The following is a 19111-nucleotide window of genomic DNA, read 5'->3' as shown; positions in this document are numbered from 1 at the left end:
CTCCGGTGGCATATGGGAATAGGATATAGTCAACACAGCTAGAAATTCCCTCTGTGATGGTGCCAGAGACAGTGGGGTATTCTGGGTTGCCAGGTTCGTGGATCTTGGGTAATAAGTAAAAGTTGTCTGACTTAGGTTCCTAGAAGGTGGAAGCAGTAATGTATATGGGCCAGATTCCACTGTCACCGATATCCTGTGCACATCAATTGACTTAAATGTGAGCAAAACTGGGCCTTGCCTGTGCAACTCCCAGTGACTTTGGTGGAGATGCAAACTTGTATCGCAAGGAAGATTTTAACTCCTGGTAAACTAATATTATGATTAAAAGAAGACAAAGAAAAGAAAATGAAATATTTCCTTTTGCTTTGAAGCTATTGACCCAGTCAGTATTTCTTATTTGGGTCACTTGTGATGTGTCCCAGAGCACTCTCCTTGAAACTAAAACAAATATTTGAGAGCTGAACCAGTCAATCACTGATTACAATCAGCACATCTGCCTAATCAGAATTTCAGTTGTGCCTTTCTCTCCCCATGTTTTAAAGATTGCTTTGCAAATCTTGCTTCTCTTATGTTTTTATTCAGTTCCTTATAGATTTTTAGTGGTTTACATATGCAAATTACAATACAAGAATAGCTCACATGGGACGTTCAGGGCACTGTCAGGCAGAGCTACTAAATAGGATGGTGAGAAAATCTGCCTTAAAAAAAACTCAGGTGAAAACCTGGGCAGGCATTTCCTTCTCTCCTTTTATTTAGGATGAGGTGTGCAAAATGGGGAAATGGAGATACCAACCTCATTTGATGCATTTAATGCTGCGGTACGCTCCAGTTGAACTTCACAATCTTCTTTTAAGCAGTAGCATAAGGTAAATAAACAGCCCCCTCCCTCCCCCAAAAAACACTGAATACAAATGTAGTTTAATATGCCATTAAACATAATGCTAAGGTTTACTTGGTGAGTTCTTACACCTGATCCCTTATCACTTGACTATGAGATACAAGTGTATAAGTCCACGCTGAGAGAAATTTCCAGTGTAAGGCATTCTGGTCACTTATAGCTGCTTGGTAATAATAAACTGCTTGATAGGGTAGCACTGAGCTTTTCAATGCATCTGACACAGACACATGCTGCTTCCTATATTGTCTTTGACAAGGAAAACCTAAATCATGGGGGAAACTGTTCTATGAGCCCAGAGAAATAACCCAAAGCACCTGTATTAAAAAAGGCATATCCTGGTAGAGGTGAAGCAGAACTATACTTGAGGCATGAGGGGGATGAATACTGTACTCAAGGCATAGGGTCTTACAACAGGATTTGCCCAGTAGACCTATGCTCTCATAGAAGCTTTCCTTTCAATAGTTAAAAGGTTCACACCACTGAAAGCAAGTTTAGTACCATGTATCAACTTAATGTATGAACCTCTTTATGCAGTTCTAAAATGAGCAGAATTATTGTGACTGTAGCTGTTTAAAAAAAAAATCTAGGTGAGACTTTATATGGGGAAACATCTTTCTCCCCATACCAGCCATTAAAATATTACCTGCCAATGTAATTGAATGCCATACACTATGCAGAGACTGTGGCTAGAGTAGGAAATAATTTCAGGTACAGCTGGATTGCATTATCCCCAGAGTACTCCTATGAGGCACCCCAGCTCACACTCAGTGTATTTCTCTTCGGCTTTCTTTTGCTTCTGGAGAGAGTAATTTGCATCTGTCCCTTTCCCCCTGATTTCACCGGCAGATTCAACTGTGTTGACTAGAAAGTATCTGAGTTCACTCCTCAGTCAACTCTACCTAGCTGTTTTGGGCCAGAATGAGGAGTGCATAAATGTTACGGCTGCATCTAGACATGCACACGTGTGGTTTGCAATGCCACAGACCTCTTTGTTCCACCACAAACTTTACATGTGGAATATTAAAACATGGTCTGGTAGCAAAAACAAATTGATTAATTTTAAAAAATAAAGGGGGGGCAGGAAAAGAAAGCAGCACAGAGCATATGAAAATAGTGTGTGCTGGAAGAAATGGAGGCTTGGTCCTCCATTGAGATGAAGTGGCTGCCAGCCAGAGCATAACTGCTACTCCATTTTTGCCCCTGCTCCAGCATGCCAGGAGGAGCTGGGCAAGGGCAGCTTGCCCAAAGCAGGACAGTGTGCCCTGCAATGTGTCCTGCTGAGTAACAAAGTAGTGGCACAAATTTTTGCCACTACTATTTGTGCCACTGCAAGTGCATGCCCCTGAATGTCTGGACATGGCCTATTGGTCCTGATGTGCAGCCCCTAGGTCTGAGTGGCCCATGTAGCATTATAAGGGAAATTATTCATCAATTAATACATTTCTAAAGCCAGAAGGAACCTTTTTTAACTACTTGCATAACATGTCTTACAAACCCACACAACAAATCCTGCATCAAGCCAGGTAATTTGTGTTTGAATTATAACCTGCAGCTGTAAAGTCCAAATTGCAATGTAATCTACATTATGCATATTGATTGAAAGAAGCCCCGTGTACCTTTGCATGGAGTATTTTTCACCCCTTTTCAAATAATCATATAAAAAAGACAAAAACAGACATCAGTGCTCTTATGATCACTTGGATGCCTCTATAATTAATAACTTTCAGCTAAATAATAGGCTAATTAGCATTTTTATGACTGACCAATAGTCTCAGGATACCCACTTTAATTTCTGTGTATGCTGCAGTGTTGCTATGCAGCACCATTGATTAGCTCTCTGAAAACCTGGACATGCCATTTTACTACTCTGAAACAGTTTGTTTATCACTTGTAATTGGCAGAGACCATCACTACCATTTCACATAAAAGCAAATACCCCAGCAAGTCCACTGCAGAACATAAGGGCCAGAATCCCTTTCTACCACCTGGGCCAGATGACTTGCAGATATCTCGTTGGATTCCAGAATACTAGCAATTCTCGAGAAAACAGAGACATAAGTCACTAAGGGATGTAGAGACCAGCACCAAGGTGTTTACATAAACTTGTGGGTGCTTAGGGAGACCATGCTGGTTGCGGACATTTGTCATTCTGTTCTCTTTTGGCTCAGCCGGTTTAGTAGACAGACTGCTGAGTTATGCACCAGCTGCAGCTTCTTTGCGAACATTTTGTAGGTTGTGGTATATTGATTTGGAATAGGAAAATCTAGAGATAACAAATGCGCGTACTAACGTGGCCAGCTTTCCATCCAAGTGGAATAAAAGGAAGAGGCAAACTAAGGTAACTGTGCTGACTGTCATTATTTCAGTATATGATCTGAGTGAGTCCAATAAAACTTTTAAGGGTGCAAAGTGACTGAACTTTAACAAGGGGCTTTTCAGTGCTTTCCTCCTGATTCAAGTTAGAGAATGAAACTTCTAGGATCACGGTGTGCCACCCCTGCAGCCCCAGAAACTGGCACAAGCAACAAAGAGTGTGTGGGGGGTCTCACTTTTATATAGAAAATCATAGGGGTTAGCTCACAGGCCAGCAGGTCAAAGGGATGGAACAGGTAAAGAATAAAAATAAAATCAAATAAAAACATCAACACTGTGGTAACATACTTAGCACCTCCCCCCGCCCCCAACGCCTCTGGAAGTGTCTTTTTATTCCCAAGAGTGTTTAAACAGGAACCTGCACTTGCTCCCAATTCTTAGATTTCACAGACATTAGGGCTGGAAGAGACCTCATGAGATCATTGGGTCCAGCCCCCTGTTCAAGGAGGGCAGGAAGTCAGCTGGGGTCAGATGACCCCAACTTCTGAATCCAGCTCCTTCAGTTTGTACCCCTGGCTGACCCAGCCAGTGAGACCTCCAGTCCCATTGCACATCCTTGGGCATCTGGCCACCATCCTCTCTCCGCTCCATCCTTGTCTTCTGGCCACCTCCTGTTCCCTTTTCCTTTTTCCTCCAACCCCCTGGGGGCTTCTGGGGGTTATAGTTCATATTACAGTCAGCACAGCTCTGTAGACTTCCCCCCGCTGTTACACATCTCACCTGCACATTACAATGGTAATGAGTCACTTGCACAAAAAACAATATAAGACAAGAACATCCAGAGACTGCACCAGAATGAAATCCAACAGTTATCTTAATTAGAGCTGCTTAGAAAAAAAATAAAAACAAAAAAGAGAAAATGTTTCGGGTTTTACTCCCAAAATGTTGCAGAGTTTCAAGTATATATTTGTTGAAATGTGTTCAATTTCTCCGTGAAATGTAATGAACCCTTTTTTTTTTGGTGCCACTGAATAATGATTTTTCTCTAAGTTATTTCCAAGATTTCCTTTATGACAGTGTCTGAGCATGATAATTTAGAACTTGCTTATCCTCGCAGTTCTCCTGTGAGACAAGGAAGTGTTGTTTCTATTTTCACAATGAGGAGATGAAGCTCAGAGAAGCTAACAACTAGATCAAAACAAGGAAGTCAGGGGTCTAAAACCAGGATCTAGATAGTTCCAAGAAGTAATTCAAACATGACTTTAGCCAGCAGCCTCAAAATTAATTTGATGCCTCTATTTGGGACTGCAGCGTTCCCTAGGCATTTCCACTGGAACTACAGACCGTGTTCAATGGTGATTCAGGAAGTAGGTCTCTGGTGAGCAGGGCGGAGGATGCTTAATTTGGATCAACATTGAATTCAGCTTGCAAAAACTCACCTTTTGCATCACAGCCTAGTAGCCAGGTAATTTGTGTAGGAAGCAGGAACAGTTGGGAGCTAAATCTGAGGGGATTTAAACCCCACATTTCCCACTCCCCACGAGAACGATTCACCACCAGCCTGTAGAAGAGGTCAGGCTATGGGTAGCTGCCATCCTCCTGGTTGAAGCAGGACCACTGGGAGTAAAAAGATGCAAAATGTACGGGGCCAGGAGAACGAGGAAGTGCAAACTTGCCTCTGACATCCAGAAGTTATGGCAGTCCCCTGCCCTGGGGGAGTCCTGGGATCCAGTCGCTCTTCCTGCCACTGTAGACAGACATTGGTTAAAAATGAGAACCCTGGCCACAGAGAAGAGAAGCCAGGCTGCAGAGAGTGCTGCAGCCACAGGGAAGGAGACGCAGGGTTGATTTTCATGAAGCAGAGGGCAGAAATGAACACGGATCTCCTACTTCTGCACAGCTGCTCCAACCCCTGAGCTCTTTCAGAAAGGGGGCAGGAAGACATACAAGTCCTACCGCTACCACTATTTCCTCGAATGCCCGATTGGAGGGGGTTTTGGTTTTAATTTTAATTTTAATTTAGCTTTGGTTTGTTGGCTTTTGCTTTAAAGAAAGGAGCCTGGAAGCACATCACTTACCCAGCTCCCTTCTCAAGGCTAGTCACCCATGAATTTCCAGCAAGCATTTTTTTTTTTTAATGGGACAAACTTAGCCCACAGAAACAAAAAATAAAACAAACGAGTGTACAAACAGCACACACACAGACAGATGAATTAAAACTCTACAGTTTTCTTCTTCAGACCCTTATATAGGGCAACCCAAACTCTGTGCTTCTTCAACACCCCAGCCTTCCCTCTCACCCGTGCACTCTGCTCCTGGAGCTTTTAACTCTCTTTGTGGAACCACCCTCATTTACTTGTCATCCTTTGCAGTTTGGTCCCAGGCCTTTCAGTTAGGCAACCGATGAACTGCAGGTGGGATTTCAGCCCCTGAAGGTCATACCTCCTTACACAGTCCTAATGGCATGTTATGAAGAGCCCAGTCCTGTAGGTGTGTAAGACTGTACTACTGGATGGAGCCTCTTGGGTGCTTAAGAAGTGAATGCCTGGTATACAGCTCCTAACCTGGTTTAGGCATGAGAGCAGTGTTGAGCCCCATCAGCCTGCAGAAGCAGAACTTTAGGTAAATGAAGAACTTTTTGAGGGCAGCAGGAATTTTTATGCACTTCTGGAGATTTTAAGATACAGTTGAACAGAGGTTTTCAGGATCACAGTTTTGAACTGAAGCTTCTAAATCTGCTTTGGTTATAAAAGGTCTCTTGTAAATGAGAACAAGTCACTTATGGCCAAGGTTATGGAGGTAGCAGGGGGTGACACATGGGGGTGCACATGCACCCCCTGACAGGCTGTGCTCCCTGTTTAGCCAGTGGGCAGGGGGGCAGGCAGGAGCACCAGTGCCCTCCCTGCGAGCACTGGCCAGGGAGTGGGGCCACCAGCAAAAGTGGCCATGCTACTTCCAGAAGTGACTACGGGCACTCTTATAGTGAGTGGGGACTACCCCCACTCAGGCTGCCAGGGAAATCCCTCCTCCCTCCCCGCTCCCAGTTGCTGACTCAAGAAGCACCAAACACCTGTGGTAGGTAGCCTGTGGCAGATGAAGGAACTGAATCCAGATCTTCCAGATACAATAACAGTGACTTCAGATTTCCCCTCTTTTAGGAAAAAAACACTCTTAATTCCCCCTCGCCACCTCTTCTTTTTTCTGTTCTCTAACACTGGATGCAGATAACAACTTGTTGAAATTGTGATAGTGAAAGAGCTGCTAATGAGTGTTATAAGAACGGAGGCATGTGCTACATACAATCTCTTCTATACCACTGATTTCCTTAACACTACCCCCCCCCCGAGCAAAAATAACCAGTTGTGCCAATCTGCACACTTCACAGCACAGAAAACTTGAGAAGCAAAATAGCTGTAAGTATTAAATGCTGCAGTACACTTGTGTGCAAAGCTTTTGTTCCATGGCCAGTATAATTAATGTTCTCAGGAATCCTTATTTCATGCTATTCTCCTATTTTGGCAGGTGACATTCCATTTTGCAGCACGAGGATATGATTAGAACTAAGCACTGGATGCTTTGAAGCGTATGACACTAATTTACCTGTGATGAAACTTAGGTTTGAATGCAAAATTTGGGTAACAAAAGCTGATGTATAATGTAGACTCCTACAGCCAGTATTTGCTCAGATACGACTGTGATGAGTACAGTAGGCATGTCTAGATGATAGATGGGATACACAAAATGCATTTTATCAGTCAAGAAAAGTAATACATGAACACACATATATTTTACATTCCCATAAATGGAATCCCTGCAGACGGCCATTTTTGGCACTCCCTTTGTTTTGCTACTTACTTCACTTCTCCCAGAAGCTCCATTAGGAATGAAATTGTAATTCTGTGTTTATAGCAATGAAGTCGTCTTGTGTAGGATCAATGATATGGCAAATAAATGACATCAAGCATGCAGATGCACAGAGGGACAGAAAATATTGATGCTAGACCACCCAGAGTGATTTGCGACCTACCAAGCATTGGATCCAAATGTGACAGCAACTATCACAGCTAGCATAGCAGGACTGCTCTAGAGACCTCCAGTGCTAAAATCATAAGCGACTACAATTTAAGCTAAAGACCTTGCGTACAATCAAAACTGATCCTTAACCTCTGTGGATTGGGCACAATGGAGAATTGATATAATCCACTGGTACATGTACATTACAAAAGCCTACGCTCTCCCATAGCTTGAGTAAATTCATATTCAAATATAGTTTTTACTAATAATACTTTAAGTACTGCTTTGTCATCTTGAGCTTTCTGTGCTGCTTATCCAAGTCTCCGAGACGTTATATTAGCATCCTGGCCATTCTGAATTTTACAGAATAAATTCAATTCCTCATCTTTTTCAGGAAGAAAAAAAAATGTATCCTACAAGTCACAGTTAAGGTGATTCCCAACTAGTATTTTAACCTGTAGGGTTTATGGGCACCTATACATATGCCTAATGCCTACTCTGACTCATTCTAATTAGAACGCGTGAAAGCAGACTCGAGTAATTAGCTCACTCCAGCAGCCTCAGTGGCTCATGTATTCGGTGTACCCAGGCTTCAACTTCAAAAGATCTTTAGTTAAAATGCCCCCACCACCATTTTGAAGTGTGGGTACGCTAAATACACAAGATGCTGCAGGCACTTTAATTACAACAGCACCCAAGAGTTACAGCAGCACCCTCACATCAGGAAGCACATATAAAGATTCCCTATAATTTTAGCTGGATGAGATTTAGTCAAATTAAAGATAGTCTTCATTAAAAAAATAGCAATGTTAAAATTTATCTTTTATTAATTTTGTATTTCAATATTTAAATAATATTTTATTGAAGCAAAATGACCAAACTAACTCTACAATTTTTGTTTGACTGAAAAAAATCAATGAGATTTTTAGCAAAAACCCCCACTTTTCCAATAAAAAAAAAGTAGGCATTTCAATAATTTTTCTGATGAAAACTTTTTGGGGTGGAGGGAAGGCATCCTCTGGAATTGAAACAGCACAGAAATTTCACAAATGTGTGTATGGAGAAAAGAGGCCTTGTTAAATCAGTTTTAACAAATTCTAGCAATCATTAAAGCATAGGTGCCTACTCCATGGGTGCTCTAGGGCTCAAGCACCCAGTGAAAAAAATAGCAGGTGCTCAGAACCCACGAGCCACATTGGGCGAGCTGGGTTGAAGTACCATGCTGCTTCTTCTGGGCATGCACAAAGATCAGCACGGGAGCGCACACACGAAACAAGCATCCACGGGCAAAAACCAAAGCTGGCACCTATGCGCTAAAGCTAGTCAGAAACTTTCTGACATAGCAAACCGCTGATTAATTAAAACCAGCTAGGTACAAAGGAAGATCGTAGGAAAGTAGAGCTGGGAGGGACCTCATGCAGTCATATAGTTCAATACCCCTTTTCAAAGGACCATCCCTGACTAAGCTATCCTAGTCAAAGATCTGTCTAACCTGCTCTTAATAATTTCCAGAGATGGAGATTCCACATCACTAGTAGCCTGTTCTAATGCTTAATTATCCTTGTAATCAAAAAGTTCTTCCTTACCTCCTACTTATATTTTCTCTGCTGTGTTCTGAGGCTCCTACTCTGGCCTCCTGCAGCTACAGAGAAAGACCTTAGATCATTTGAATCCAAGGTGTTTTGAATGAAACAAAGACAGGATGGTGATAGGATCCTGTCTTGACTACTCTGAGACATTAGGGTGTACTTTTCAGAAGATCTCCAGGGCAGAATTCAACGGTCAGTGGCCATAAAGCAACCAGCCATTACAGAACTCAGCTGTGAATCCCAGAGGCCCGAAATCCTGACATCAAAGAGCCTGTCACCCTGAGCAGTGTTTTAACTAGGGTGGGAAGTCTGTGTGGGCACCAACTTTGAGGTGGGGGTGTGAGAGAGCAGAAAAAAAAACTGCTGCTGAATCTGCTGGATCATGCTGGTGTTGTGGTAGCAACCGAAAGTTGCTGCTGTCTCTGTGTGTGGCAACTGCTCCAGGGTCCCAGTCATGCCATTGCACCTTTCAACCTGACAGCCTTGGCTGGAGGTGACTACGTGGGCACACCAGAGCATGGAAGGCTCCACATCTACTCAGTGATCAGCACCATACCTACACCCCTGGTAGCCACGGGAGAACTTTTAGTTTCAGGCCTGGCTTCACCAGAGATGATGATGATAATATTCGGACAACGGGGGAAAAAATTACCATTCTAAGACCCCCTTTCTGTCCAGGCCCCAGGCAGCCACCCAGCTTGCCCATGTCTGTGTCTGGCTCTGAGTGAAATTGATATACTGGACAGTTTCATAGGCAGTTAGTTACAGGACTAACGAATGCAGCTTTTCAGTGAAACTGACAGGGTTTAGTGAGTCCACTTCATTCATTCCCCAGCGTTACCAAAACAGTACTCTCTCAGGATTTCTGTTTATGGTATTTCAGAAAACATTGGTTTTAGTCCAACTGGAACAAATCCAACTCCCCTCCCCCCCCCCAAAAAAAAACCACCAAAAAACCCCTCACTCAGAAACCCTGCTCCATTTTTGTCATGTAGAGGATGGCACCAAAAGACACACATCCACACTAATCATTTCATTACTGTTACCTGTTACTGTATTACCTAGCAGACCTATTTTGGACCAGGAACCTATTGTGCAAGCTACTTTTATAATGGTACAAATTAGAGACACAAGATCAATTGACTTTCAATGAGTTTTTTTTCCCCCTAAGTACCTATGTTTTTCTAAGTAATTTTTTTAACCGTTTAGGCTCCTAAGTGTGCTAGGTTGAAAAATGTCTATTGAAAATCAGGCTCAATAGTAAATCAGAGTTTGCTTAATCTTTGGACTACAACCTTCCCCTCCTCCTCCATACTACATCAAGATAAATTTAAAATCTCAACATTTTTCATAAACAAAGGTGTACCAACCCTGCCACTCCAGAAACTGGCACAAGAAACAAGGGGGATTTCCAACTTTATACAGAAAAGCATAGCGGTTAGGACCACAAGGCAACAAGCCAGAGACGAAATAGGTAAAAGAGAGAGAAACATCAACACTGGTAACATTTATCACCCTAGTCAGCCTCCCTGCACCTCTAGAGGTGTAACAAAACAATCCTTTAGTCCCAGACCACTCAAACAGCAGCCTGAAGCTTCCCCCAAGTCTGAATCCAGCTCCTTCAGTCCACACTGTGCAAGCCAGTGGGATCTCCAGCTCCACAGTGCACTCCCCTTGCATAGGGCTGGCCAGGTTTCATGTGGATGCTGCTCTTCCTTCTCCTTACTTTTAGCCTCAAGCTTCCTCTTCCTCCTCTGCCCTCCAGCCCCTGAGGGTTTCTGGGTGTTACAGTCCAAATTAACAGTAATAATAGCTCTGCAGACTGCCCCCTAGTCCCACCACCCGTTACACGCATTACATTCACATGATAGAGAATTTCATGAAAGTTGGATTTGTTGATTTAAATATTTTAATTCAACATAACATTTCTAGTTTAAAATTGCATTAACTTCAACTTTTGAAATAAAAACAGTTATCAAAAAGTCCTTTAGAATTTCAGAAAATTAAGGTTGAATGGGACCTCAGGTGGTTATATAGTCCAACTCCCTGCTCAAAGCAGGACCATCCCCAACTTTGCAAGCAAGATAAGAAAGTAAGGGTTGGATGAATGGACAATCCAGGCAAAGGTTTTGTCTAACCCCAGGTCTTAAAAACCTCCAAGGATGGTGTGACAGTGTGGGGCCTAGAGGTGGCCATGAACTCCCCTAGCGCCCCCTACCATGCCAAGTTGGTGTCAACACACCCTCACCATCTCTCCTGACACATCTTTGGTGTTAATAATTTTTAAGGGAGGCTGCCTTTTGTCCTTGTTGACATGGTGCCCTGATGTCTCCCAATCTTAGTTAGCTTTTAGGTAACTCGGTGCACCCCAGCCTTATGGGCTATGCGTGGCTCCAACCACCCCTGAACCACACCGCAAGCCTCGCAGATGTACCGGACATTGGTTGGTCAATCCCTTCCTGTGCCCTCACAGATACACCCTGGCTCGCCCCACAATTGCCCACGCCCTCACGGACGCTTGCTGGCTTCTCTTGCAGCCGCCCGCACCTTCATGGACGCTCGCTGCCTTCTCTGGTGGCCTCCCGCGCCCTCACGGATGTGCACTGGGGCCTTCTCCACAACTGTGCCCACGCTGGGGCTTGCCTCACAAATTGTTGCCCCACACTGGGGCTGGGGTCGATAAACCCCTAAACGCTGCATCCTCTCTGGCGCCAGGGTCCCCACACTACCCTATGAGGCCTCCTCCAACCCCTAATGGCCTTACCTGGTCCTCCGGTTGATGAAACTACAAACGGAAGCAATACCACCAGCCAAATCAGCTCTAATGCAAATCTAAGCCTCCTGGCTATAACATAAAGCTAAACCGTACAGTCAGAACAATGTGCAATCCCTACTGGGAAATCTTCCAACCCATGACAGCAACCAGGAGATGCTCATGCGGTCTAGCTTCTCCTCTCTCTCTACAGCGGCTGAGCTCCCCCTTCCCTGGCCGCCAAAGGGGAACTGCCCTCTTGGCCTCAGTCCTGGGCTTAAGAAGGGCCAAGCCCTGCCCCTTTCTGTCAGCTGGTATTCACTGGTTGTCCTAGCAACCAGCACCTGTGCTGTCCTGGTGACTGGCAGCTGAGCCTCCCCCTTCTCGCCACTAGGGGTCTCTCCCTAGCCGTTTCCACTTTCAGGCGCAGGGCACCTAAGTGCCCTGCGACAGATGGAGATTTGCGTATCCTCTCAGGGTAGTCTGTTCCAGTGCTTTACTACTGTCCTCATAAGAGAGGGTTTTTTCCTAATATCTAACCTAAACTACCCTTATTTCAATTTGAGATAATTGTTCCTTATCCTGTCATCTGCCACTACTGAGAATAGTCTAATTCCATCCTCTTTTGAATCACCCTTCAGGTAGCTTGAAAGCTGATATAAAATCTCCCCTCAGTCTTCTCTTTGTCTAGAATAAATAAGCCCAGCTCCCTTGGCCTCTCCTCAAAAGTCATGTTCCACAGCCCCTTAACAATTTTGTTTCCCTCCACTGGAGTCTCTCCAATTTCTCTATTTCCTCTTCATAGTGGGGCCCCAAAAACTGGACACAACACTCCAGATGTGGCCTCACCAGTTCTGAATAGAAGGGAAGAATCACTTCCCTCGCTTTAATGGCAATGTGCCTACAAATGCACCCCAGTATACCACTAGCCTTCTTCACAACAAGGACACATTATTGGCTCATATTCAGTTTACTGTCCACTGTAACTCCTACATCCTTTTCTGAAGACCTGTTGCTTAGCTAGTCAGTCCTCAGCCTGTACCAGTGCATGAATCCTACGTGAAGAACTTTGTACTTGTCCTTATTAGACCTCATGAGGTTGCTTTTGGTCCAATTCTGCAATTTGTTTAGGTCTCCTTGAATCTTACCCTCCAGTGTATCTATTCCCCCCCCCCCCCACACCCCCAGTTGGTGAGACTGGCAAGCTTGCTGAGGGTGTAGTCTATGCCATCTTTCAGGACATTGATGAAGATATCAAACAAAACCGGCCTCCGAACCAATCTCTGGAGCACTCCACTCGATACTGTCTGCCAACTACACGTTGATCCTCTAAGTCTGACAATCTAGCAAGTTTTTTATCCACCTTGGAGTCCATTCCTGCAACCCTTGCTTTCTTAGCTTGCTTGCAAAAATGTTGTGTGAGACCATATCTAAATTCAAGGTACATCGCATCTACTGCTCTCCCTGCAACCACTGAGCCAGTTGTCTTATCATAAAAGAAAATCAGATTGGTTAGGCATGCCTTGCCCTTGCTGAATCTATGCTGATTGTTCTGAATCACCTTTTCCTGATCCAAGTACTTAGAAATGGATTCCTTGAGGACCTGCTCCATGATTTTTCCAGAGACTGAGGTGAGGCTGATTGTTCTGAAATTCCCTGGATCCTCCTTCTCTTTCTTAAAGGTAGGCATTATATTTGCTATTTTTAAATAATCTTGGACTGCCCCTGATTGTCACAATTTTTCAAGGATAATGGCCAGCAGCTCTGCAATCACCACAGCCAACTCCCTCAGCTCTCTTGGGTGCATCCCGACTCACCCCATTAACTTGTGCACATCCAACTTTTTTAAAGCTAACCTATTCTTTCACCACTGTTGGCTGCTCACCCTCTCCCCAAACTGTGCTGCCTGGTGAAGTAGTCTGGCAGCTGACTTTGCCTGTGAAGACTGACGTGAAAAAGGCGCCGAGTACTTCAGCCTTTTCTGTGTCATCAGCCACTAGATTTCCTCCCTCATTCAGTAAGGGACCCACATTTTCCCTGACCTTCCTCTTGTTGCTGACATACTTGTAGAAGCCCTTCTTGCTGCCTTTCACATCCCTTCCTAGATGCAATTCCAGTTGCACCTTGGCCTTCTTGGTTTCATCCCTGTATGTCTGAGCAATACTCTTATACTCATCCCTAGTTTGTTCAAGTTTCCACTTCTTGTCTGTTAGCTCACTGAAGAGTTCCCTACTAAGCCAAGCTGGTCTTCTGCCATACTCACTAGTCTTCCTGAGCACTGGGATGGTTCATTCCTGCACCCTCAGTAAGGTCTTTTAAAAATATGACCTGTTCTCCTGGACTCTTTTCTCCCTCAGATTGGCCGGCGAGGGGGTCCTGTCCATCAGTTCCCTGAATAAATTGAAGCCTGTTTTTCTGAAGTCCTGGATCCTTAATCTGCCCTTCTCCTTCCTTCCTTCCTTTCATCAGGATCCTGAACTCGATCATCTCATGGTCATGGTTGCTCAAATTACCATCCACTTCTACATTCCCCACCAGTTCTTCCCTGTTTGTGATCAGCAGGTCAAGAAGATCATGGCTTCTAGTTGGCAATCTCCAGCACTCTCCAAAAACTTCCTGGATTGCCTGCGCACTGCTATATTGCCCTCTCAGAAGATGTCAAGGTGATTGAAGTCCACCACAGGAACCAGGGCCTGTGATTGGGGAAACTTCTGCTAGGTGTCAGAAGAAAGCTTAATTCATCTCATCCTCCTGGTTTGGTGGTCTATAGCAGATCCCCGCCATGACATCACCCTTGTTGCTCTCCCATCTGACCCTAAGCCAGAGACTTTCAACAGGCCTATCTCCACTTTCATTCTGAAGCTCTGAGTAATCATACTGCTGTTTTACATAAAGTGCAACTCCTCTTCCTCTTCTCCCATGCCTGTCCTTCCTGAACAGTTTCTGCCCATCTACAACAGTGCTGCAGTCATGTGAGCTCCCACCAAGTTTCTGTTATTCTGTTCACCTCATATTTCTGTGACTGTGCAAGGACTTCTAATTCTTCCTGATAGTTTTCCAGACTCTGTACATTTGTGTATAGACACCCAAGGTAGCTAGCTGATTACCCTGCTTTCTCAGGAAGAATGAGAAGGCCTCCCCCATTTCCCCCTGATGCTTTGCTTCCTTTAGGTCACCTGCTCCCCACTTAGCTCAGGGCATTGGCCTGCATCCCCTGGTGAACCTTGTTTAAAGCTCCCCTCACTAGGTTAGCAAGCCTGTCTGTGAAGATGTTCTTCCCTCTTTTCATCAAGTGCAAGGAAGAACATTTAAAAAAAAAACAAAATATGAAAATTTATATTTTAAATGTGGAGTCTGGACCTTCAGACAACTTTTCAAAACATAGAAAGAAATCCACTCATATCACTCATGTTAGTCTCAAAATGCAATACTTATGGGGGGGAAGGGGGCAGGGGGGGAAGGTTAAAAAAACGTTGCCTAGTTTCAACAAAGGTTTTGGTGTTCCACTGAATATTCTAATATAATAAAGGGATTTGTCTGTCTGTCTGTTTGTCTATAATGCTTTTGGGCAACTGTGCATGTGCCACTCGGAAGGCTGGTGGCAATTGGCTGTGGGGGCTCCACCTCCTCAGGCAGGGAGGGAGCCACCGCTTCCTCAGGGAGCCCCACTGCTCCATGGGAGAAGGTGGAGGTGGGCAGGTGGAGGGGAAGGAGGAGCCGCCACTGCCCTCACCTGTGCTGCCTTCTCAGGTGAAGGAAAGCCCTTCTGCACTGTGGAAAGCAGGGGCAGGTGAGGGTGGGGAGCCGCTGCTGTTGCCACAGGCAGAGGGACACCCCATTGCTCCTTGGAAGGAGGCAGAAGCAGAGGCAGAGGCAGGAGCCGCCAACACCACCACCTCAGGTGAAGGGAAACCTTGCTGCTCTTCAGGAGGCAGAGGCAGAGGTGGTGGGGAGAGGGAGCCACCATGCTAGAGGCTAGAGAAGGAGGTGGAAGCAGTGGCAGAGGGACTATTTAAATGACTGGGCCCAAAGGGTGAGTGAGGATGGCGTGTGGGGGGCATGTAAACACTCGCTTGAACACTCCATTATTCATGATGGGCAATTGGCTAGTCAAAATATATCTATTTACTGTCAGTCGTGTATCTCATAGGACTTGGAGATGAAATGGCTTGCATTAAAAGTCTATCTTATAAACTGGTCTCATCACCACACTTTATCTCCAGTCATTCACTAGGTCAATGGATTCCTCTGATCAACTTCCCACGCCCACTCTGCCCACTTGCAAAAATAGGGCCACAATGAGAAATCATGGACAATCTCTTTTGATGAAATACTGCAGTCTACAAAATGGTTTGGGAACATGAAGAACCCAGGTGACATTACTTACAGGGCACCACAACTAGACTTCTGATTTCAAATATTTTTATTTTTAGCTGACCTGTTTCAGAGTGTGGTTGAAAGACTTTATCTTTTATCTTTTGCCAGACTTGAAACCTTCAGAAGGGAAGAAAAGGAAAAAAAAAAAAAAGTCAAACTACTCCCATTCCTAAGTAATTTTAAACACTTTTGAAAATTACAACCATTCTTTTTTGATATTTTCTAATCCCTTTACCTGAAAGTGGCTATATGGACTACTGCAGATCGGAACAAAGTTGTTAAAATAAAAAAAAGATAAGAGCAGAGAAACAGATATTTCACATAACTACCACAATGGATTCTACTTTTGGAATGCTGTCATTTCAAAATCTGTATAAACTCCAGCTTTTCCAAAGTTTAGTTGCTGTAAGATTTGGACTAAACAAAATGTGCAGTGACACACAGATGTGTAGTGATTTTTTCCCCTTATTTTCTTTATAAGTGTGAATTGACTTTTTAGGAACAGGAACACTGAAGACCCTCAGTCTGTCAATGGAATATTAAGCAAGTCTCTGTATTGCCTAGTGCACCTGCCTAGACTCAGTGCTCCATTCTCTATGAAAAACAGTAACTTTTTCAAAATGTAATAAATGATGCTTTTCCAGCCTGGAAAGTAAAATTGAATGCTATTCCACTGGGCCACAGAATACCCATAGTTTGTCTGTATCTGCACTGTGCTAGAGCATGCTAATTGGAATAGTTTCAGTAGGAGGAATAAGACAACACTATCACAATAATTTCTTTTAGCCTGGCTGTTACACACCTGAGAGAGATGCAGGTTCCAGTTCTCCTATGCAGTGGAGATGATTAGACTTGGGTCTCCTGCTCTTTGGATATGCTCTGACCAGTAGATTATTGGTGTGTGTTAAGGTGCAGCTTGGTGAAAGCTGCAGGCATGCTAGCCCCTGCTGCGGCCACAAAGCCTGCCAGCTGTCAAGAAGATAGGTGCAGGGGGGTCATGGGGCCCTACACCCCTAGCTGCTGACAGGCAAAACTCATGACATGGGGCTTGTGCAACTGACACTCTGTCTTGGGATAGAAGCAGTTCCTGGCTCTGTATTGATTCTTTCCTCTCCTGAGTCTATGGTATCATAGGTGTTAATCCTTGCTCATTAACTCGTTATCCTACCTAGCTACTGTGTTACACAATCAATCAGGATTCACTGGGGGAACAGATAAATACACAGTAGTTAATGAGCAAGGATTAACAGGTCTCCAGCTTTCACCCTGCTGTGCCTTAACACACACGGTGTCACCCATATCACGAGTTTTGCTTGTTCACAGCTTGAAGTACAGTTTACCCCAACCCTCTGCACCTATCTCCTTAAAACTTGTCAGGCTTTGTGGCCTCCACAGGGGCTAGAACACTTCCAATTTTGACTCCACTGTGGCTTCACACACACACGTGACACAAGTTTTGCTTTAAAAACTTTGGGGTGCAGTTTCCCTGAACCCCCTGCTCCTTGACACTTGGCAGGCATGCCCTCAGAAGGGGCTACCATTCCTGCATCCAAATCAAGCCAGAAATGACAAAGTTATAGACAGTTTTGTCCTTCCCCATTATAGCCTATGGGCAAAATGTCAAAACAGCGTCAAAATGGCAAAACAATTAGACTTGCCTCGTTTTGTTTCAAGGCTGTTTTGACTATAACGGTTCCATTTTGATTTTGCTGTTTCTACCTCAGAATGGGTCAAAACAGCCTTGAAACAAAATGGGTGGTGAAATTTCCCACAGCCCTATTAGACACGTGTCTATAGCACCGCCTACTACATGTTCAGTTTTTCTCCACACTGCAAGGGAGCAGCACAAAGTTGTGGTTTTTTGTTTTTTTACCCAGCTTATACAGGAGTAAAAAAAAAAAAAAATCTGTGGGGGGGAAAACGTGTGGAGTGGTGCATGGAGGGGGCAGTGCACACTGCTCAAAGCCCAAGCTGAGCCAGCCAGACCTGTGCTCCAATGCCAGCCAGGCTCTGCTCAGCATGATTGCCACTACTGCAGATCCAGGAGGCCACCAGGACCCCAGGTAAGGCTGCTGGGGCCAGCCCAGTGCTGGCTCTAACCTCCACTACCCAACCTGAGGTAACTTGCCATGAGTTACAGTGAGCCTGGCACAGTTATTCCTTGGGGACAACTGGTGGTGCCACAAGCACTGTCCCTAGTTGTCCCAGCAATTAAATGTCCACACACATGTGAACACAGCCTGGAAAGACTTAAAATCTTTGAGCCTGTTTTTTCCCAACCTACTATTAGCAACATTCCTAGTATGCCAGCCCTGCAGGACCAGAAACTGGCACAAGCAGCAAGGGGGAGTTCCCTCTTGTATATGGAAAGTTATAGGGGTTAGGGCATGAATGACATGTGCCCCCAGAGGTGGGGGGGGGCACAGCAATGACCCACAGGCAGCAGTAGTAGTGATGGAGCCATGGCGATGGTGAGCTCCCATAGGCGGTCGTGACAGTGTTGGTGGTGGGAGGGTGGGGTTGAATGCCTGCAGACTCCACCAGTGGTGTTGATGGTGAGTAGGGGGTGGTGTGCGAAGGGCAACCGCCCACAGGCACTTGTGGCAGCATTGGTAGTGCTTCTCTCAGGGGGTGCACGTGCACCCATGTGCACCCCCTATGCATCACGAATAGGTTAGGGTCACAAGACAATGGCCCAATGGGTGGGAACATGTAAAAGGTAAAGAAACATCAACACTGTGGTAACTTATACTCAGCACCTTAATTTCCCCCCACATCTCCAGAGGTATCCCCAAACAAATCTTTAGTCCTAAGAGTGCTCAAGAAGCAGACTGGATCTGCCCCCAAGTCTGAGTGCAACTCCTTCCATCCACAGTCCTGGCTTACAAAGCCAGTGAGATCTCCAGCTCCACTCCTCTGTGTAGGGCTGACCAGGTACCATGTGCATGCTGCTCTCTTTCCCTTACTTAGCTTAAGTTGTTGTTATTAAGCAGTTTGTGATGGTGTCTAGGGTAACAAGAAAAGGAACATTTTTGCCTTGTTATGTATGGAAGCCACCTACTGATGATGAAAACTGTGGTAATAGGCAGTGTGATATAAAAAATGGAGTAATATTGTTTGTGTTGACTATAATTACAAATTTTGGATAGCAAGTCTCTGGTTATTTTT

The 19111-nt window shown here is 44.7% G+C and overlaps 1 long non-coding RNA gene across 1 annotated transcript; it reads right to left on the bottom strand.

Annotated features, from left to right (window-relative positions):
* Positions 1 to 3099: 3099 nt before the first annotated feature.
* Positions 3100 to 18071, bottom strand: LOC109303733. Its single transcript, XR_002099202.1, has 3 exons — positions 18002 to 18071; positions 17436 to 17444; positions 3100 to 3111 (listed from the first exon to the last, which is right to left on the bottom strand). It is a non-coding gene; the product is annotated as an uncharacterized LOC109303733 (long non-coding RNA).
* Positions 18072 to 19111: the final 1040 nt, after the last annotated feature.

Source organism: Gavialis gangeticus, unplaced genomic scaffold (assembly GCF_001723915.1).
Source record: "Gavialis gangeticus isolate Ggan-Ray unplaced genomic scaffold, GavGan_comp1, whole genome shotgun sequence".
In the NCBI taxonomy this organism is placed as follows: domain Eukaryota; kingdom Metazoa; phylum Chordata; order Crocodylia; family Gavialidae; genus Gavialis; species Gavialis gangeticus.
Note: the sequence above shows the minus strand (reverse complement) of the source record. Positions and strands in the feature narration are given on the sequence as shown.